Source organism: Prionailurus viverrinus, chromosome B3, assembly GCF_022837055.1.
Source record: "Prionailurus viverrinus isolate Anna chromosome B3, UM_Priviv_1.0, whole genome shotgun sequence".
In the NCBI taxonomy this organism is placed as follows: Eukaryota; Metazoa; Chordata; class Mammalia; order Carnivora; family Felidae; genus Prionailurus; species Prionailurus viverrinus.
In genome coordinates, this window is record NC_062566.1 from 111,121,068 (window position 1) to 111,142,588 (window position 21,521).

At 46.0% G+C, this 21,521-nt stretch overlaps 3 long non-coding RNA genes across 3 annotated transcripts in view; 1 reads left to right on the top strand and 2 right to left on the bottom strand.

The window, feature by feature from the left end:
• The window catches only part of LOC125168975 (uncharacterized), a 24,848-nt gene extending 19,434 nt beyond the window's left edge, over positions 1 to 5,414 (bottom strand). The window contains exon 1 of the long non-coding RNA XR_007153359.1: positions 5,302 to 5,414. This is a non-coding gene — a long non-coding RNA (uncharacterized LOC125168975). The remainder of the gene's footprint in view (positions 1 to 5,301) is intronic.
• LOC125168977 (uncharacterized) lies at positions 5,386 to 16,091 on the top strand. The gene is made up of 5 exons (XR_007153361.1): positions 5,386 to 5,507; positions 6,205 to 6,208; positions 8,510 to 8,517; positions 8,827 to 8,832; positions 16,082 to 16,091. It is a non-coding gene; the product is annotated as an uncharacterized LOC125168977 (long non-coding RNA).
• The window catches only part of LOC125168976 (uncharacterized), a 26,288-nt gene continuing 15,078 nt past the window's right edge, over positions 10,312 to 21,521 (bottom strand). The window contains exon 3 of the long non-coding RNA XR_007153360.1: positions 10,312 to 10,441. This is a non-coding gene — a long non-coding RNA (uncharacterized LOC125168976). The remainder of the gene's footprint in view (positions 10,442 to 21,521) is intronic.

Below are 21,521 nucleotides of genomic sequence, written 5' to 3' on the forward strand. Positions count from 1 at the left end.
AGCTCTGTGGTTGACCGTGTGAAGAAGAGTAAGAGAAACGGACAAAAGGGTCAAAAAAGACTGTACATCTCTACGGCAAGAAGGGGGAATACCAGAGAAATGAAAGCAAGCTTTGATTGGAAAGAGCAAGTCAGGGGCCAGTGCAGAAGGTCAGGAGGTCTTGGAGTGAGGGGCCAGGACCCAGGGAAGGGTCCTCGCCCTTGTTTGGGTGTGGGGGACAAAGCCAGGGGATTGCTTTTGGGGTGAAAAAAGAAGTCTTTGGCCCCCACTGGAACTTGTAGAGGAAGTGGGAGGAGCAGAGGACAGCCTGCCAGTGAGGGCAGAACCAGGCAGTCAGTGAGTGCTCCGCCCCCTCCTCACAGCAACTGCAACACTGAGGTTGCAGAGGGCAGGTCGGGATTGGCAGGACAATGTGCAGAGAGGGGATCCGGTATCTCGGGGGCACAGCATCCATGGCTCTACCAGATCTGATGCTGGCTTGGTCCTCATAATCCTGGGACGGAGAGTCACAGTAGCTCCGGAAACACAAGCACTCACACCCTCATGGGCCTGCTCTGGCGCATCAGTAATTAGCAAGTGTGTTGAGCACCTACTACTAGGAATACAGAGGCACTAGGAATACAGAGGAGCACAGATCCACGCAGTCTCTGCCTGTGAGAACTGGTCTGGTCAGCTGGACCCCGTTGGTGTGGTCCAGAGCTTCCTTGAGGAAGTGATGGTTGAGATGCAAAAACGCACAGGGGTTAACTAGGTGAGGAAGGTTCCAGTTAGAGGTCCAGCCTGCCGGGAACTCAGAAGGAGGAAGGGCTGGGAGCCAGAAGGAGAGTGGGGTGAAAGCATGCTGCAGGAGTAGGCAAGTCTCATAGGCCATGATAAAGACTTGAACATCATCTAAGAGCGCTGAAGCCACGGAAGCCTTTTAGCAGGGGAGTGGAATCATCTGGTATGTCTCCAAAAGGTTCTTCTTACTGTGTTCAAATGGGTGGAGGAGGGTAAGAGCAGGTGCGGAAAGACGAGTCAGCACCGTGCGTGCCTCAAGAATTCCCTGGTCACCCGAGAGGAGCTTACCGAAATGTAGATTCGGGTCCAGGAGGTCTGGGGTGGGTCCTGGGACCCTGCGTCTCTAACAAGTTTCCAGGTGGTGCCCATGCTGCTGATCCACAGACCACGCTGAGTAGCAAGGGGCTAGTCCAGGTGAGCAATGTGGTGGCCTGGACCAGGGGGTGGCAGGGGCAGTGGGGAGAAACGGACAAATCTCAGACGTGCTTTGGAGGCGGGCTCTTCAGTGCCCAGCAATGGGTAGGACACGGGGAGAAAGAGAAGAAAGTATCAGAAATGGCTCTCAGATTGTGGAGTGGGTTCTCTGCGATGGGAAGGCTGGAGAAGGAGCTGGGTCTAATGGACGTTAGCCGTGGGAGATGTCAAGTTGGGAGGCGAATAGAGAGTCCCAAGAGCCAGAGTGGATTCACACCCTGTCTTCCCTCCCACATCCACGCCGTCTGCGGAGGTGGTAGTCCCCACACCTGGGACACCCAGGCCGGCTTGCCCCAAATCACGATTGCGAATCCTGTGCTCAGGGCCTCATGGGCATGGCCTGCACTTCGTCCCAGCCCTGGGTGCCCCAGCCTCTGGTGGCAGAGGACCAGAGGGAAAGCGGCCCTCAACGGGCCACTCAAATTCTGAGGCTGAGAAGGAGGAAGGGCGAGATGGAGTTGGCAGGACAGTTTGCAAGGGAGAGGATCCAATTTCCTCTCTGACAGGAACAAAAGCCACTTTCTCTGGAAAGAACTTAAAGTTGGATGTCTGATCCCCATCTTGGATTTGCAGGGAGTCCTTTTACCAGCCCCCGGGGGCCTGGAGAGCCGGGAGGGCTCAGTCCGCTGGCGCCATCTAGTGTCTATAGGGAAGTAGTCTTCTGGTGGTCACAGAGCGGAGGCCTCGGCCAGGCTCCGGGTGGGGGGAGATCCAGCCTGCAGCAGAGTTTGGGGCAGCTGCGGCCTTCTAGGGCAGTGGGGGGGGTGGTGGGGAGGTGACTCAGGAGTTTATGACTCCGTATTCGTCTCCTAGGGCTGCGGAAACAAGTTACCATAACTGGGTGGCTTAAAGCAACAGAAATGTATTCTCTCACAGTTCTGGAGGCTACAAGTTCAAAGTCAAGGTATCAGCGGGCCATTCCCCCTCTGAAGGCTCCAGAGGGGGAAACTTTCCCTGCCTCCTCCTGCTTCTTTGTCGCTGGCTGGTTTGTAGATGGCTCCAGTCTCTGCCTCTACCTTCAAGGCCTTCCCTGTATGCCCGTGTCCAAATTTCCCTCTACTTAGGAGGACACCAGTATTCAGATTAAAATCTACCCAGTCCAGCATGACCTCATCTTAACTTGATTTCATCTCCAAAGACCCTATTTCCAAATAAGGTTATGTTCACAGGTACTGGGGAGTTAGGATTAGAAAGGATCATTTGCGGGGGCGGAGGGGGGGGACACATTTCAACACAAAACAGACTCCTTTCAACCAACAGCTGTTCCCTGAGCATCTGCAAAGTGCCCACCAGTGCTGGAAGCTGGGCTGGCTGAGCTGACTAGCCGACCTGTTCCAACCTTGAGGTTTTCCCATGTGGTTCTGTAAGTCTTGTCACTGATCTGTGGCCTCCTGATTCACCCTGGACTCCTTAGCACCCAGAGGGTCCAGTATTTCATTGATGTAGGACGAAGAAGGGCAAGAGACAGGAAAGAAAGACTGCAGGAATGATGAGGAGGGGGACAACACAGGGGTAAAGGGGTGCAGAGCACATGACATTTGAGCTGGGTCTAGAAGCAATAGAAGTTTGCCAGGCAGGAAAGAGATAAGCAAGGGTGAGGGGCCTTCTAGGCAGAGCTGAAAGCGTGAACCACGGCTCGAGGGGTGACAGTGGCTGTGATGTCGGGGAGCACGGGGGAGTCTGGTATGGTTGCAAACGAGGGTGTGTGCTGCCCAAGGACCGTAGCCCAGAAGACGGTGACTCAATGGGGAAGAGTTTAGAGGACCATTCTCATGGCTTTAAATATTATCCTTGGAGGGTTTTTTTTTTTTCAGTTTATTTTATTTATTTACTTAAATAATCTCTACACCTAACGTGGGCTCGAACTCACGACCCTGAGGTCAAGAGTCACATGTTTGACCAACTGAGCCAGTCAGGTGGCCCCCACCTTGGAGGTTTTAAAGCCTGCTCTAGGTGTCATAATTACCAGTAGAGAGGGCAGCAGGCAGAGAGTCACGACAGGCGGGGTCCAGAGGGCCTCCTCGATAAAAATTGAAATATAGTGGGGCTCAGTTGCTTGTGTCTGACTCCTGATTTCTGCTCAGGCCGTGATCTCACAGTTCGTGAGACTGAACCTCTCAGCGGGCTCTGTGCTGACAGTACAGAGCCTGCTTGGGATTCTCTCTGCCTGCCCATCCGCTGCTTTCTCTCTCTCTCTCTCTCAAAATAAATAAACTTAAAAAAATTGAAATGTAAATCTGCCCCCACTTTCTGGCAGCACTTAGTCCAAAATAAAACCATGTTGTTTTGAAACTTACCCAAAATACTTCACACAAGCCCCTGGCAGCACTTTACTGAGGTGTGCAAGCCACCCCATGGCAGCAAGTACCAAGAAACTGGATCTGTGTTAGTTTACAAGTGTCCCTCACAGTCTGGCTGTGGGCATCACCGTAGTCAACGCCTTTAATCCCTAGTGTGCCGAGTGTTGTTAAAAATGAATGAATGTTTAATTTTACCAAATGCCTCTTCTGCATCTATGAAGATGGTAACACATTTTTCTTTAATTTGGTAATATAATGCATTGTGCTGAATATTGATAGAAGTATTTGCTGTTAAATTAACCTTGTATCCTTGCTAAACCCTACTTCATTGTGATAAGAGCATGTGGGAGCGTGTGTGTGTGTGTGTGTGTGTTAACTTTTTTTAACGTTTATTTATTTTTGAGACCGAGACAGAGCACGAGCAGGGGAGGGGCAGAGACAGAGAGAAGCACAGAATCCAAAACAGACCCAAGCCTCGGAGTTGTCAGCACAGACGTAGGGCTTGAACTCAGGAGCCATGAGATCCTGACCTGAGCCAAAGTTGGACGCTTGACCGACTGAGCCACCCAGGCACCCCTTAAAATACAGCAGTTTTGGGGAAGCCTGGCCGGCTTAGTTGGGAGAACATGCAACTCTTGCTCTCGGGGTCATGAGTTTGAACCTGGGTTGGATGTAGAGATTACTTAAATTAAATAAATAAATAAATAAATAACTTTAAAAAATGTATACAGAAAAATAAACTCCAGCAGTTTTTTAAAAATTTTATGCATCTATATTCCTTAGTGAAAATGATCTGTAATTTTTCTTGTACTTATTTGCTATCAGAACTATACTAACCCCATAAAACAAAATAGCTTGCTCACCTTTTAAAAATTTTCTGAAACACTTTGTAGGATATAGAGTTTATTGGTTTCTTTAAAACTTTTTTTTAACGTTTACTTATTTTTGAGACAGAGAGAGACAGAGCATGAATGGGAGAGGGTCAGAGAGAGAGGGAGACACAGAATCCGAAACAGGCTCCAGGCTCTGAGCCGTCAGCACAGAGCCTGACGTAGGGCTTGAACTCACGGACCGCGAGATCATGACCTGAGCTGAAGTTGGACGCTTAACCGACTGAGCCACCCAGGCGCCCCAGGAGTTTACTGGTTTCTTAACAGTTGGATAAAGCTGACATATAAAATCATATGTGCCTGGTGTCTTTCTGATGGGAGATACTTTTGATTAACAGTTTAATTTCCTGAATTATTGTTGATTTAGTTAGGTTTTCTGTTTTATTAATTTTGGTGGGGTTTTTTTTCTATGAAGTTACCACTTTGTTTTTTTAATTAATTTATTTTTTTTTATTTTTTTGCAGTTTTATACCTTTATTTGACAATCAGCAATTAGTTCTCATCCACATTAACAGTCTGTAGATTTTTGGGGCACCTGGGTGGCTCAGTCGGTTGAGTGTCCGACTTTGGCTCAGGTCATGATCTCACAGTTCGTGGGTTCGAGCCCCGCATCAGGCTCTGTGCCGACTGCCTGCTCAGAGCCTGGGGCCTGCTTCAGATTCTGTGTCTCCTACTCTCTCTGCCCCTCCCCCGTTCACACTTTGTCTCACTCTGTTTCTCAAAAATAAATGTAAAAAAAAAAAAAATTAAAAAAAAAAACAGTCTGTAGATTTTTGAAAGTGGTGACAGGTACATAGGTAACCAACGTACAGAGCTTGTTTGGTGAATCCTCATCCTTGTTACATTTTCTGGTCAACCGCACATGGATATGGTATGGAACATTCCTTGTTCCTTTGGGCCAGACAACTTTGTTGAGCCTGGTGTCGATGCGCACATCTGGGGTTCCCGTCTCCTTCATAGCAAATTTCCGGATCTCTCTGAGTGCCCGAGGGGCATGCTTCTTCAAACCCACTCCATGGATGCGCTTGTGAATGTTGATGGTGTAGTCTCTGGTTACTACCTCGTTGATGGCAGAACGGCCCTTCTTCTTTCCATCCTTCTTTGCGGGAGCCACCCTGCCAGGCCCGGGTTGGAAAGTGAGCTACCATTTTAATATATATTTTCGAATTTGTTGGTGTAAAGTGTTTTGATTTTTAAAATTTTATTATCTGTAATCAGGTCTGTAACTATTTCTCAATTCCTAAAATTTGTTTAAACTTGTGTGACTTTGTCTTTTACCTTGAGCAGTATCACCAGAAGTTGATCTATTTCCTTAGTTTTGTTTATTTTACTCAGATTTATTAACATATCATTTATATACAGTAAAATGCACTCCTTTTTAGTTTTTAGTTTTGACACTCATACGATCGTGTAACTGCCAAAAAAAAGAAAATCATGTAAGTACTGCCACGATCAAGAAATGTTCCATCTTCCTCCAAAATTCCTCTGTTTTTCTTTGTAGCCAACCCCTCCCCTGCCCCGGCTCCTAGTTACCACTGACCCGTTTTCTGTCTTTATAGTTTTGCTTTTTACAGAATGTCATATAGGGGTGCCTGGGTGGGCTCAGTTGGTTGGGCATTGGACTCCTGATCTCAGGTTTGTGAGTTCAAGCCCAGTGTTGGGCTCTGTGTTGGGCTCTGCAAAAAAAAAAAAAGCAAAAACTAAAAAGTGCACTTTCAGAATGTCATATAAATAGAACCATAGATGACTTACTTTTTGAGACTGGTTTCTGTTTAGCATAATGCATTTGATTTTATCCACATTGTTATGTGTATCAATAAGTCCTTCCTTTTTGTTGCCAAATAGCATCCCATCAGATGGCTGTTCCAGTTTATTCATTCTCTAGTTGAAGGACCTTTGGGTTGTTTCCATTGTTGACTAGTGACATTGAGTATCTTTTCATGTGCTTCTTTGCCATCCAGTTATCTTCTCTGAAAAAGTGTTCAAAGTTTTTGCCCCTTTAAAAAATGTGGTTGTTTTCTTTGTTTTCTAATTAAGTTTTCAGAGTTATTTTCTATTGTAGACACAGGTCTTTTGTCGATGTGCGTTTTGCACATATTTGCTCCATTTTATTTTTTTAATTAAAATTTCTTACTTTTTTTAATAAAAAATTTTTTTAATATTTATTTATTTTTGAGAGAGAAAGAGACAGTGTGAGCGGGGAGGGGCAGAGAGAGGGAGACACAGAATCTGAAGCAGGCTCCAGGCTCCGAGCTGTCAGCACAGAGCCCGACACGGGGCTCAGACTCACTAACCTCAAGATCATGACCTGAGCCGAATCAGACACTTAACCAACAGAGCCACCCAGGCCCCCTGTTGCTTTTTAATTTAATTGCTTTGTATTTAGTAGAGACAGTGATTAGTACAACAGGTTATTTGAAATACATTGAGATTTTCTTTGTGATCTTATAACTGGTCGATATTTGTGGTGCTCTTTGATATTTGAAATAATGTATGCTCTCTATTTTTTGGTGCAAGTTTCTATATCCAAGCAAAAATACTTTGAATGGTGCTCAGCACCTAAGTTCTCAGTAACTATGAGCTAACAGTACTACTATCTTCCAACATGCTTACACTTTTTTTCTGCACGATCTATCCATATATGATAGAGGCTGTTAGAATCTGCCACGAGGCTTAGGGATTTGTCTATTTCTCCCTGTCACGATGGCTGTTTTTGCTTTCCACAACTTGAGGCCATTTTATCAGTTGTGTGTTCCTGCATAGCAAGTACCCCCCCCCCCAAACTGAATGGCTTAAAACAACAATATAATCTCACAGCTTCTGAGTCTGAGATTCAGAAATGGCTTAGCTTGGTGGTTCCGGTTTGGGGTCTCTCTGTGGGGCCGCTGTCCTCTGCAGGTGCGGCCCAGGGCTGGAGGGCTGGTTCCAAGCTCACTCCCGTGGTTGGGAGCTTGGTGTGGTCTCTCTCCCTGCCCAGACCCCTCCTGGGCTGCTGGAGTGTCCACATGGCACGGCTGCAGGCTTTCCCCAGAGCGGGCGATTATGTGCAGGGCAGAAGCTGCGAGGTCGTGTCCGATGCGGCTTCGGAGGCCACATTCCGTTACTTCACCACATGCTCGTCATTAGAAGTGAGTTGCTAAGCTCAGCCCATATTCAAGGCAGAGGAGTGAGGCTCCATCTTTTGAATGGAGGAGGGTTAAAGAATCCGTGTGCATATTTAAGGGACTCAGCTATGTTATTCGATCTGCCAAGGTTTATGATGTCCTCTTTTCTTAATGGCATATTCTTTTATTATGTACTCTTCCCCTTCATCTATTATTCAGGTTTTTTTAAATACCATATGGTTTATTTGTCTCTGTTATGCTACTAAGCCACCCTTTCATCCCTTTATTTCCAATTTCTTTGTTTTTGGTCTTTGTTTTGGTTATTTCCAATTTCTTTGTTTTGTTGTAGGTCTCTTTCGTAAGTAGAATTTTATTGGATTTTTAGGACTTTGATGCGATAAATTCTTTCAATTTATTTCAGTTTATTATGTTTATCTTTCTTACAATTATTAATACATTTGGGTTTATTTCCACTGTCTCATTTTGTATTATCTTTTTAACGTTCTTCCTCTTTATTTCATTCTACTTTCATTTGGATTGAAGATGCTGCCAATTTTCTATAATCTCTATTTTTTTTTTCTTGTCTAGTTGGGAAACCATGAGATTGTATTTCCATTCTTTTAGAGGTCACCAAACTTTTTCTTTAAAAAAAAATTTTTTTTAACGTTTATTTATTTTTGAGACAGAGAGAGACAGAGCATGAGTGGGGGAGGGTCAGAGAGAGAGGGAGACACAGAATCTGAAAGAGACTCCAGGCTCTGAGCTGTCAGCACAGAGCCCGACACGGGGCTCGAACTCATGGACCTTGAGATCATGACCTGAACCCAAGTGGAACGCTTAACCGACTGAGCCACCCAGGTGCCCCAATCACCAAACTTTTTCTTAAAAAATTGAAGTTATTATCTCCACTACCCCCCCCCCAAATATTTCCTAGACTTTTGCCTCTCTTTAGATTTTAAAGTCTCTTTTGTCATACATTTCTAATTTTATTGCTTTGTCATCAAAGAATATAGTCCGAATGGTAAGGATCCTTTGGAATCTGTAGATTTATGAGCTTACCATATTGTTTTAAATGTTGCATCTCTCAAAAAGAATGTGTATTTATTTGTTCCAGGTATGAGGGTTATAGACATCTAATAGCTCAGTCTTATCAGTTATGCTGCTTGACCATGGAGGAGGGTGATAATATTTCAAACCACAATTGTCGGCCTATTTCTCCCTGAAGTTTTGTCAGTTGCGGCTTACCCTATGCCAAGATGCCCCCCTGCACTATCACAGACACATGTTATATTGATTTCTCGGTGTGTCTCTTTAATGTTAATGCCAAGCTCTGTTCTCACTGGTTCCATGTGGATAGTTTGTTGCTCAGATACATAGTCCTCTTTCAGATTACAATAAAAACGTTGGTAGAGGTTAGAAATGGATCCGGGCTCATTTGTTAGAAGCTTAGAAATGGATTCCGTAATGAGGGACAACACCTGCTTCAGAGCATTTGAACAGCTTTCTGACATCTGTGACCTGTCTCACCTCTAGAGACTGCCGGCAATGTAACTCGACCACTGGGTGGCGCACTAAGCATATACTTCGGTGCTCCCTTCTACTTGTCCTCCTCCGGCAAGAAAAGATCCGGTGATATATGTAAAGCGGGGGGGGGGGGGTCCGTGAAAATGAGAGGTCTGAATCCAACAGTGTGTGTGCGTGTGCGTGTGTGTGTGTGCCTGCACCAGGAACTTACAGTAACAGAATATGAGACTTTTTTTTTTTTTTTTTTTAGCAGAGATAATCCAGAGGATACAACAAATGGACTGGTTCATTGGTTCCTGTGCTTGCTCATTTATTCATTCAATCGGAAATATTTCTTCATGTTTTTTCCCTTTTTGTAAAACAAAACAAGCAGAAACATATCCAAACGTTGAAGAAATTAAAAAGTACTTCATCTATTGTTTCCTTCTGTAATGTCATATTTATGTTTTTTTACGTTTTGTTTTAAATTTCACAAGAAGGATTTTATATCTCTACTACTGAGCAATGTGATGCATTGCTTTAGTTGTTGAAACAGAAAAATACTGAGTCGTTATGTTTATGTTATCACCCCCACCACCCTCACACTGTTGTTCATTTGGTACACTTCTAATTTGTTGCATGCAGCCGCTTTGAACCATCATTATAAAGATTTTATTGCCATGTTGAAAATGCTTATAATATGGCAGGCAACAAAAAGAAGGCATAAAAATAGAAGATTTCCTGTCATTAGAGCCATGTAGAGATATGTGCACATATGGTTGGAGGCTGGCAGTGGATGATGGAGAAATAAACATGTGGTTTTCTTAGGAGACTGGATCTGTGTATGGTTTTTCTCTGTTACAAACCATACATTCTTGGCGTGCCTGGGTGGCTCAGTCGGTTAAGCGACCGACTTCAGCTCAGGTCATGATCTCACGGTTTGTGGGTTCGAGCCCCGCGTCGAGCTCTGTGCTGACAGCTCAGAGCCTGGAGCCTGCTTCGGATTCTGTGTCTTCCTCTCTCTCTGCCCCTCCCTCTGCTTGCAGTCTGCCTCTCTCTCTCTCAAAAATAAATAAACATTTAAAAAATTTAAAAACAAATCATACATTGTTGCTATAATAATTTGATAAGGAGTAAAAAAGTGAAATCAAATATATATATATCAATACACTTTATGTATCAATATAATTGATATACAAAGTTTAATACAAGAAAAACTTCACTGTCTATGTTTCTCTTCTGGCCATTCTTATTATTTGTTTCCTTCCACGATTCTTGAGGAAAATACTTGTAGCGAGAAGGATGCTGTTAAACACTGATCTGCTCTGATGGTCAGACGTCCTGGGTCTGCTGCTGGGGGCCACCTGGGTTTCTCCTCTGCCAACTGGGACTAAGAAGGACAGGACTGTGTGAGGGTTAAGTTAGCGATTTGCATTCATTAGTTGAAATAATCACTTTACATTTATTCAAACTTAAACGCATTAAATTAAGAAAGCCTGCCAAAGCCGAGGGGCGCATCTCCCGTTTGAAAGCATGAGTCAGAGACCTTTCTCCGAATGGCCGCCTGTAGCTGAAGCCACCTGTGGGAGGGTGGAAACAAGGACGGCTTTGTCGCTGGTGCCAGGGGTGGGTGGCGGGGGCGGCACCTCCTGCCCCCCCCCCCCCCCCCCCCCCCGTCGCACTCCCTGCAGCTGTCCCAGCAAAGGTGCTGGGTTGTCCGCCACCTGGGGCCTGGAAACACCAGGAGAACTAAACTCCCTGTGTCCTACAGCTTGGAAGTCGCAGCTGGAAAGGAAGGACAAAGGTGCAGGTTTCAGAGGAGGGATGGCTCAGGGAAGCGTCTCCCTTCTGGACAGAGACGGGTCTGGGCAGGGGGTTGCCTGTTGGTTTTGGCCAGGTGGGCTGGGCGGGGCCTTCGGGTTTCCTACCCAGTTGTTTCATTGGCCATGGTGTCCTCCCTCTGCCAGATCCAGCCAGGTTCGCCGGGCTTCTCCCGAGGGAAAGCCGGTGTGGGGTTCTGCTCCCAGGACTTCTGGTCCCCACCAGTGCCACCTTCACGGAGAGCTTCCCTGCCCTCTGCACACAGCCCATATACGCGCTTCTCCTCACCCTGAGAATGGAGAAAGCCTGTTTTACAGATGAGGAAACCGAGGCAGCTTTATTATCTACCGCGTAGGGAACACCCTCAACCAGAAGAGGTTCCTTTCTGTGGTACAGTTTCTTGTTCTGGAAAACGCAAGCGGCACAGTCATTGAATCATTAGGAGCGGGAGCCTTGGTTTGAAGAGGAAGGATTCAGTATGTCACTGGTTAGACTGTGAGCTCCCTAAGGAGGAGGACCGGCTGGCTCATCTCTGCCCCCCAGGGTTCAAAACAGTAGCTGGCTTGTCATCCTTGGGAATTAAGAGGGAACAGTCACCACCATTATGTCGGAAATTGTACGCGAGCACTTCTGCGCATTCCTGCAAAGCGGTGCTCTCATGATTCCCTTCTACAAGTGGGCAACTGGGGTCTAGAGAGGTCAGATGGTTCGCCTAAGGTTAGTAAGGGGCCGAGGCCAGAACTGCATCTTTCACAAGCATCCGGGCTGATTATGGAATAGGTGTTCCCCCACTTTGACAAATACTGTCTTCAGGGAGGGTGCGGTGGGAACCTGGGAGGTTTTTCCCCCAAGTCAGGAGGATGGTCTTGAGCCTCGTTTGACCACAGTTGGGTCCAGTGGTCCCAACCCTTAGGCAAGGCTGGTGGCCTGGGGTCAGGAGCTACAGTTCCTCCTCCTAGCTCCCTGACTAGCAGCTGTGTGACTTTGGGTCAGTTACTCACCTTCTTTGGCCCTGAATTTCTTTCTCTGTACAATGAGAGGACTAGGCCAGGCCAGCCATTCTTGAGCCTTCTTGACCGCCCTTCACTGTAGTCATACATCTTACACTGTACCTACGGTGTCCTTTGAGAGCCTAGAATCTTCTCTCATGCTCACTCTTCCATTCTAGTTCATTAAAAATAAAGTGATCTCAAGAGCCACTAGTAGGTGGAGACCCATAGTTTGGAAACCTCTGGACTAAATGGCCTCCTGACATTCTGTGGGTCTATAACCAAGGGTCCTGAGCTCAAATCCCTGGGGCCAGGCAGGGGGGTGAAGGAATGATCAGTGGTTGGAGGGGGTGGTGACTTGGTCAGTACCCATAGCCAACAAGTTGGAAGGCATATCTCCAGACGCTTTTATTTTATTTTATTTTATTTTATTTTTTTAAAGACTTTAAAAAAGTTTATTTTCTTACTTTGAGGGGGGAGGTGGCAGAAGGAGAGAGAGAGAGAGAGAGAGAGAGAGAGAATCCCAAGCAGACTCCACACTATCAACACAGAGCCCAACTTAGGGCTCAATCTTACAAACCATAAGATCACCACCTGAGCCGAAATCAAGAATCAGACAGTCAACTGACTGAGCCACCCAGGCACCCCAATAACTTTGGTTTTAGATAAAATATTAGGAATTTATTACTTTGGTTTTTAAATACTGCACAAGCAAAATAAAACGGAAGGAAGCAAAACCAAAAAACATGCAAAAAAGCCCGTAGGGCCAGAAATTTTAGTTCTGTGTGTAGATGATCAATCTTTGTTTTCTTTGCTGTTGTTGTTTGTTGGTGCGTTTTCACCTTTGCCGGTCTGTCCTACAACAAATTAACAAATTAACCAAAAACGCTCCCTGCGAAAACATTCTCCACCTCATCCCCATCGCGGAGCATGGAACACCCTGGGGACACCAAGGGCCTGCCTCCAGCAGGTGCACTGTAGGCAGCTGCTCCCAGAGGGCCCGGTGCTGATGACAAAGAGGCCAGGGCATCCAAAGCCTGAGCGAGAGGCAGGAGGAAGCCAGCCACGCGGTTCTCCAGGAAAGGGACCAGGCATTTGCACAGAGCAGCGGGCTCCCCCTCTGCTTCCCCTCCGCAATGCCCTCTGCCTCCGGGTCTGTCACCTTACAGCAGCTTTTCTAGAGTGAGTCCTGCCCTAGATCTCCTTATCGGTCTCCTTGTCCAAGCTGGCCGCTCACCTCACATGAACTTGAGTATCCGTCAATCTCCGCAGCCCTGGGGTTCAGTCTCAACTGAAAACAGCTGTCCCATGCTTCGAAACCTTTTGCAACCTACTGTTCACCTGCTCAGGGTGGTGTTTCTGGTTTTGAAGAAAACATCCCAAGGAGGAAGAAAAAACTACCAGGTCTTCGAACACTCCAAATCCAATTCATAAATGATAAGCAGTCGCTTAAAATCACGGTGCCAAAACCTATTTGAGGGGCGCCTGGATGGCTCAGTCGGTTAAGCATCCATCTTCGGCTCAGGTCGTGATCTCACGGTTCGTGAGTTCAGGCCGTGAACCCGGCTCTGTGCTGACAGCTCAGAGCTTGGAGCCTGCTTCGAATTCTGTCTCCCTCTTTCTCTGCCCCTCCCCACCCTTACACTCTGTTTCTCTCTCTCTCTCTCTCTCTCACACACAAAAATAAACATTAAGAAAAATGTTTAAGAACCCCAAAATCTATTTGAGTATGATGTTTGTGGTATATTCTTGCTAAGTGAAAAAAAAAGTTATAACCCTGCCAACAGAGTGATCCTAATTTTGGGGTGCCTGGGTGGCTTAGTCAGTTAAGTGTCCAACTCTTGATTTCTGCTCAGGTCACAATCTTGAGGTTCATGGGTGAGCCCTGAGTCGGGCTCTGTGCTGACGGTGTGGATCCTGCTTGGGATTCCCTCTCTCTCCCTCTCTCTCTCTCTGCCCATACCCCACTTGTGCGTGCTCTCTCTCCCAAAATGAATAAACTTTTTAAAAAATGTTAAAAAAAAAAAGTGATCCTAGTTTTTTGTTTGTTTTTTCTAACGTTTATTTATTTTTTGAGACAGAGAGAGACAGAGCATGAACGGGGAGGGTCAGAGAGAGAGGGAGACACAGAATCCGAAACAGGCTCCAGGCTCTGAGCTGTCAGCACAGAGCCTGACGTGGGGCTCGGACTCACGGACCGCGAGATCGTGACCTGAGCTGAAATTGGACGCTCAGCCGACTGAGCCACCCGGCCGCCCCCAGTTTTGACTTGACAAAAGAACACACACGTAGGGAGAAAGCCAGAAAGAATGCCAACACGTTGGTGACATATGCGGGGTCTGCTTGTGGAGGTATTTGGATCCTTCTTCTTTGTAGAGTTTTTCTTTTTTTTTCTGACGAGATGCGTGTAGAAAAATAAGCAGTTTGTTTAAAATGAATTAAGACACTCAAAATACATAAAATGTTATGTTATTAACCCCAGTATCACTGCACTTGAGAGCAAGAAGGGCAACCAGGTGCTCCCGTCAGAGAAAGAAGGTCATGGAGCTGGAAGAACCCGTCTGACAAAGACACTGAAAACGACTTTGTTTCCTCAGGTGCGAAGAGGAAACAAAAGAGCCAACAGAACCTGGGGAGCCTTTGATAGTCTGTGTGCGTGTGCACGTGCGCGTGTGTGTGCACACATAAGTGGTCTGGGCAAGTGACTCTGATCTAGTGCGGCAGGGTTGACACGTGTGCTTGGCTCCTGATAAAATAAGGTTCTCTTCCCCCAAGGAGCCTTTAGGCAAATTGTACATGAAAAACAAAACACGGTCCAGAAGTGACACCTTGACGGCAAAGACAGAATTCTCGGAAAAGGAAAGCGGCCGGGGCCCCCGGGTGGTTCAGTCGGTTAAGCTTCCAACTCTGGATTTCGGTTCCGGTCGTGATCTCACGGTGCAGTGCGAGGACGGAGCCCTGCCTCCAGCTCTGCTGGAGCCTGCTTGGGGTTCTCTCTCTCCCTCTCTCTCTCTGCCCCTCCCCCACTTGCACTGTCTCTCTCTCTCCCTCTCTCTCTCTCTCTCTCTCTCAAATAAATGAATTAAAAAAAAAAAAGAAAGCAGCGATCATTCATAAAAAGACAACCTCTGCTGTGGACAGTGTTAGAACATGGCAAGTCCTGCCCCAGGAGCCTTGGCGATGCTTCTTTAAGGAGCAATCCAGCGTGGGCTAAGATTTCAGTTAAAAACTGTCCCCCTTTAAATTGGCAGCAGCCTGTGTGGCAGAAGGAAAGGAACGGTCTCACAGGAAACGTGGAAGAATAATGCTAATGCAAACACTAACGCTAATACGAACACCGATCCTAATACTAATAACAGCAGCTACATTTGTTGGGCCCTTATTATGCACCAGGCACTTTGCATGTATGATCTCACTTAACTCTTGTTATGACTATGAGCCATAAAAATTGATGGCAATATTATTTAACGTCAAGACACAGGGCTGAGAAATCTTATTCTCTAAAATCATAGACTATTGGGGAGCCTGGGTGGCTCAGTCGGTGGAGCGTCCAACTTCGGCTCAGGTCATGATCTCGCGGTCCGTGAGTTCGAGCCCCGCGTCGGGCTCTGTGCTGACAGCTCAGAGCCTGGAGCCTGCTTCGGATTCTGTGTCTCCCTCTCTCTCTGCTCCTCCCCTGCTCACACTCTCTCTCTCTCAAAAATAAATAAAGATTTAAAAAATTAAAAAAATAAAAAAAGGATGAGTGGCTCAGTAGGTGAAGCATCCAACTCTTGATCTCAGCTCAGGTCTTGATCTCAGGGTCGTGAGTTCAAGCCCCGACTTGGGCTCCACGCTGGGCATGAAGCCTACTTAAAAAAAAAACAAAAAAAACAAACAAACAAAAAAAAAACAGTAAAAAGTGAAGATGAAAACCTGAGGTTCATCATGTGTCTGAAACACATGGCTTTTGAATGGTAGAACCTGGTTCTAAATCCAGGCTACCTAAAAATAGCAGCCACCATTTACTGAGCGTTTCCACGTATAAAGCACATGCTCAAGACCTCTGGGACACGCAGCAGGGCCTGGAGTCAGGAGTCCAGTATCTCCTTATTGAGGTCAATAACTCAGGAGAAGGGGTGCCTGGGTGGCTCAGTCGGTTGAGCGTCCGACTTTGGCTCAGGTCATGATCTCACTCACAGTCTGTGGTTCAAGCCCCGCGTCGGGCTCTGTGCTGACAGCTCGGAGCCCTGGAGCCTGCTTCACATTCTGTGTCTCTCTCTGCCCCTCCTCACTCACGCTCTGTCTCTGTCTCAAAAATAAATAAAAACATTTAAAAAAAATAAGAGAAGAACTCCATTGAGCAGCTGTATCAGTCATGGCTTCTGGAGTAGGAGAGAATTTGGCCAACAGACAGGTTGCCGCAAAGGTGGCTGGAGAAGGATTGGCCGCCTGTGACTAGAGTAGGTGTGGACTGCTTGGGGGAGTGATCTGGAAACCAAAGAGTGCACAAGAATCACCTGCAGCAGTTGTGAAAATGCAGATTTCCAAACACCTCCCTCTCGTTAAATCCACTTTCCAGACGCATTAGTTACAAGCACGTCAAAGTTTCTTTTTAAACTTGCTGCAAGGGAGGAGGCTTTCTAAAAGAAAAAAAAAAAAGAAAAGAAAAACCTAATTCAAAGACTTCTTTCTTGGTGGAGACATTTTAAAAGCAAATCTTACGAGTATTTAAATCTCTGCTCTCCTGGGGCACCTGGGTGGCTCAGAGGGTTAAGTGTCTGGCTTCAGCTGAGGTCACGCTCTCGTGAGTCATACGGCTCATGAGTTCAAGCCCCACGTGGGGCTCTGTGCTGACAGTTCAGAGCCTGGAGCCTGCTTTGGATTCTGTGTCTCCTTCTCTCTCTGCCCCTCCCCTGCTTGCCCTCTGTCTCCCCAAGATAAGTAAAATGCTGAAATTAATTTTTTTTAATTAAATCTCTGCTGTCCAATGTGAGAGTCACAGCCACACGTGATTATTGAGCACTTGAAATGTGACCAGTCTGATAGCGACATGCTGTAACTATAAAACACATGCCAGCTTTTGAGGAAGTAAATATGTAAAATATCACATTAATAATTTTTATATTGATTGCATATTGAAATGATAATATTTTGCATTTCTTGAGCCAAACTGTGTTAGGAAAATTAATTTCACTTCTTTTATTTTAGTTTGCTTTATTTGAATTAATTAATTTTTTAATTTACATTAGTTAGCATATAGTGTAATAATGATTTCAGGAGTAGATTCCAATGTTCATCCCCTATGTATAACACCCAATGCTCATCCCAACAAGTGTCTTCCTTAATGCCTCTTGCTCATTTAGCCCTTCCCCCAACCCCCAACCCCTCCAGCAACCCTCAGTTTGTTCTCTGTATTAAAGAGTCTCTTATGTTTTGTCCCCCTCCTTGTTTTTATATTATTTTTGCTTCCCTTCCCTATGTTCATCTGTTTTGTATCTTGAATTCCTCATATGAGTGAAGTCGTATGATATTTGTCTTTCTCTGACTAATTTCACTTAGCATAATACCCTCCCGTTCCATCCACGTAGTGGCAAATGGCAAGATTTCATTCTTTTTGATCGCCAAGTACTATTCCATGGTATGTATTTACCACATCTTCTTTATCCAGTCATCCATCCATGGACATTTGGGTTCTTTCCATACTTTGGCTATTGTTGATAGTGCTGCTATAAACGTTGGGGTGCATGTGTCCCTTCGAAACAGCACCCCTGTATCCCATGGATAAATACCTAGTAGTGCAATTTCTGGGTTGTAGGGACTTTTATTTTACTTTTTAAAAGCATTGGTCACTGGCATTATATTTCTGTCACACTGTGCTGGGTTCGATGGTCATTGTTAGACTGTGGACAGCAAGAGTTTTGAAGAGTGTCTGGTTGAAGGTTATTAGAACCTCCCAGCACTGGTTAAATCTGCGTAGGCTTCTCCCAAGACTGTTGTAGGCTAGGTGAAGTTCTCAGAAAAGGTTCTTAAGCCAGTTAAAGTCCGTCAGACAATTGCTCAGTGTTTTCTCAGGAATGCCAAGTTTTTCTGGGAGGAAACAGCTGTTCGTACCAGACCACACCATGCCATGCCAGCTTGGGTTGGGAACAGTTTCTTTCTCAGCCCCAGAAAACATGATTCCATGGGTCTGAGGAGGACCCAGAAATCGCATTGTTAACCAGACCCTTCGATGAGTCTAATTCTGAGGTTCAGAGCTGTTGACTCTGAAGGCGATTATATAGGCTTGGCAACCCCATAAGAGGGAGGGGGAAATGGCCTTTTAGAGAAGCCATCTGCGTCACAGAATGCCACCCGATGGGGAAGCAGGGGACAAGATTCAGCATGAGGCCAGGCTCCAGTCTCTCCCTGAGGTGAGGTCACTCCCACTACACTTAACTCTTTTGGATCTACCTCCCCACGTGCCTGTGTTGAGTGTCACGGGGCTCCCGCCTGTGGCCTTCCAATCTCACTGTGCACTTTGCTTTTAAAAAGAACTTTGAAAAATGATGGACTTGTCCCCGCATTTTTAAGTTGACAGCGGAAACTTTTCATCATCAGTTGACATCATCAGTTGACATAGTTACAGAGGGTAGAATTTCTAGTGCATTTTCAGTATTGACATTCCAAAACAAAACGATTACATCACTCTTAAATAGATCCATTGAGATCTGCATACCATTGCAATTTGCCACCCATCCTGATCATTTTATTTTGTTTTAAAGTTTTATTTACTTAAGTAATTTCTACACCCTGAGATCAAGAGTTGCAGGCTCCGCTGGCTGAGCCAGTCAGGCAGCCCTCCCATCCTGATCATTTTAAAACATGGAAAGCAGCTCTTCTAAGACAGAAATTTGTATCATTCCTTTCCTTTTTAAAAAAATTTTTAATGTTTTGTTTTATTTTTGAGAGAGAGACAGAGACAGAGTGCAAGCAGGGGAGGGGCAGAGAGAGAGGGAGACACAGAATCCAAAGCAGGCTCCAGGCTCTGAGCTGTCAGCACAGAGTCCAATGCAGGTCCTGAACCCACAAACTGTGAGATCATGACCTGAGCCGAAGTCGGAGGCTTAACCGACTGAGCCACCCAGCCTGTAGAGGCTTTTAGTGATGGAAATTTGAACAAGGCAGAAGGGCCCACGGTAACCACCGGCCACCAAGTTGATGCAGCCAGATTCATTAAGCCCTAGGCCCTCACCCATCAGTGGGCTACTTACAACCGGGCACAGTTCTTAAGATTACCAAAAAAAGGGAAAATTCCATACATCCCATATTCCCTCACTCTACCCTATTGCTATAGTCCCTCACCACCACCTCCTGGCAGACAGAATCTCTGTGGTTGTCCTGCCCACTACTCTGTTGCAATGTATTCAATAAACTTCTATCTCTTTTGTTCTGCCTTGGGTGAATTCTTCCATCTCCTGCATCACCAGCTCCCACCACAATAAATATATTACAATTTCTGACAGTTATTCCATTTCAAAAGTAATTTTACTGGAAAGACATCTTTTAATGAGGTGGGTCAGGCTGCTTTTCCCATATAACCTTGGATGAATAATAGTCATTGCAAGAAAGAGACATTTATATGTGTAAGTGCTAAGAATTTTGCTTATACAGATGGGAATGGATGGAGTTTTGTTAAAGTAATGTCACTCAATTTGTAAAATTCCTTATGAGTTAATATGTCAAAAATGATTTTATGACTGATTAAAATTATACTTAGTAAGTTGTTGGCTGGCAAATTGGTTATAACCTCCTCCAATTCAGTTAAAAGCAAAGGATTGGCAAGGAGAGCTGTTGGGGATTGAACATCTGTATCTGCCCCTGCCCCCCACTCCTTCAGATGCAGATATCATAACCCCCAATGAGATGGTGTTTGGAGGTCGAACGTCTAGGAGATGATCAGGTAATGGGATTAGTGCCTCTATTAAGGAGACCCCAGACAGTGCCCTCACGACTTCCTCCAAGTGAGGACGCAGCAAGAAGATGGCTGGCTCATCTGTGAACCAGGAAGTGGGCTCTCGTCTGACAAGGAATCTCTTGGTGCCTCGATCTTAGACTTCGTCTCCAGAACTGCGAGAAATAAATTTTATTGTTTATGAGCTGCTCGGTTTATGGTATTCTGTTCTCGCAGCTCAGACTGGCTAAGACAAGCATCTAGAATTACAGGTGGGTCCCTTAAACGGAATCTAATGCGCAGCTATCCCTTGGAAAGTCTTTGTGTGTTCCCAAGGGCTCACATACTCCAGGTGGTCCTGCACAGGCAGGCGGGGCAAGCGGCTGATGCAGCTTCAAACTCGAAGTAAATATAACCTTGGGCCGCCTGGGTGGCTCGGTTGGTTGGGCATCTGACTCTTGCTTTTGGCTCAGGTCATGTTCTTATGGTTCGTGGGATGGAGCCCTGTGTGGGGTTGTGTGCTAACAGCACGGAGCCTGCTTGGGATTCTCTCTCTCCCTCTCTCTCTTTCCCTCCTGTGTGTGCTCTCTCTTTCTCTCTCCCTCAAAAATAAGTAAATAGACTTTAAAAAATTAAAAAAAAAGATAACCTTGACCGTTGGCCTCTCGGGGTGCTCTTCATGACCCATCACACCCAGGGCTGCCTTCCCTTGGCCTCGCCTTCCCTCTTGTGTGATAGATTGCTTTCTGAAACATTGCTAGGTGTGTCCCTAAGTTTTCGTTGGGGACGTATCCAGTATGCACTTTTTGTCACGGCAGAGTCAGTTCGAGCTCTTTGAGAGAACTGGCGTGGGTCCCTCCACACTTGCCGGTTGTGTGACCCCCTTGGACGTTACTTTCTTAAAGTCTCAGTGTCGGTCACCTCTGATGAAAACTTGGTTTTTTTCAGGTTTACGTGATTGAATGCACACGAGGTCTGGGCAGCACGATGTCAGGAACAGTAAACGCTCAGTAACTGTAAGCTGTTATTATTATTATTGGCACTGCCCTAAATTCAGCCTCTTTTAAACCTTCCTGAGACAGGTGATACTCGTAAAATGCTCAGAGACTCGAAAGATAAATGACCGCACAGAACCTCAGGCCTTGTTGCTAGTGTCATATCACTGTGTTCCTCGTTAGCCCCATTTTCCTAGAGGAGGTTGGGTTGGGGAGGCAGTGCGCTGAGTGAGGGCTGTGGGGAGTCAGTGCCCGAGCCGCAGAACAGACCAACAGACTCAACGGGACAGTCCCTCAGCCAGAGCTCAGCCTCTGTTTTCTTTCATTTAAAAAAAATTTTTTTTTTAATGTTTGTTTATTTCTGAGAGAGAGAGACAGAGACGGAGCACGAGTGCAGGAGAGGCAGAGAGAGAGGGAGACACAGAATCCGAAGCAGGCTCCAGGCTCCGAGCTGTCAGCACAGAGCCCGACGCGGGGCTCGAACTCGTGAACTGTGAGATCGTGACCCGAGCCAAAGTTGGACACTTAACTGAGCCACCCAGGCACCCCTTATCCTCTGTTTTCTAAGAGATGTGGCCCCACTCTGCTGGCCTCTCCATTCCATACTGAAATTGACCTTGATCCAGTGGAAAGAGCAAATGGGCTTTGAGTTTAGACAAACTTGGGTTTGAATCTTCGCACTGCCACTAATAGTTATTGAACTTGGGAAACAGGGCTCTTGGAACGTATTTCCTCTTCCCTAAAATGGCGTTA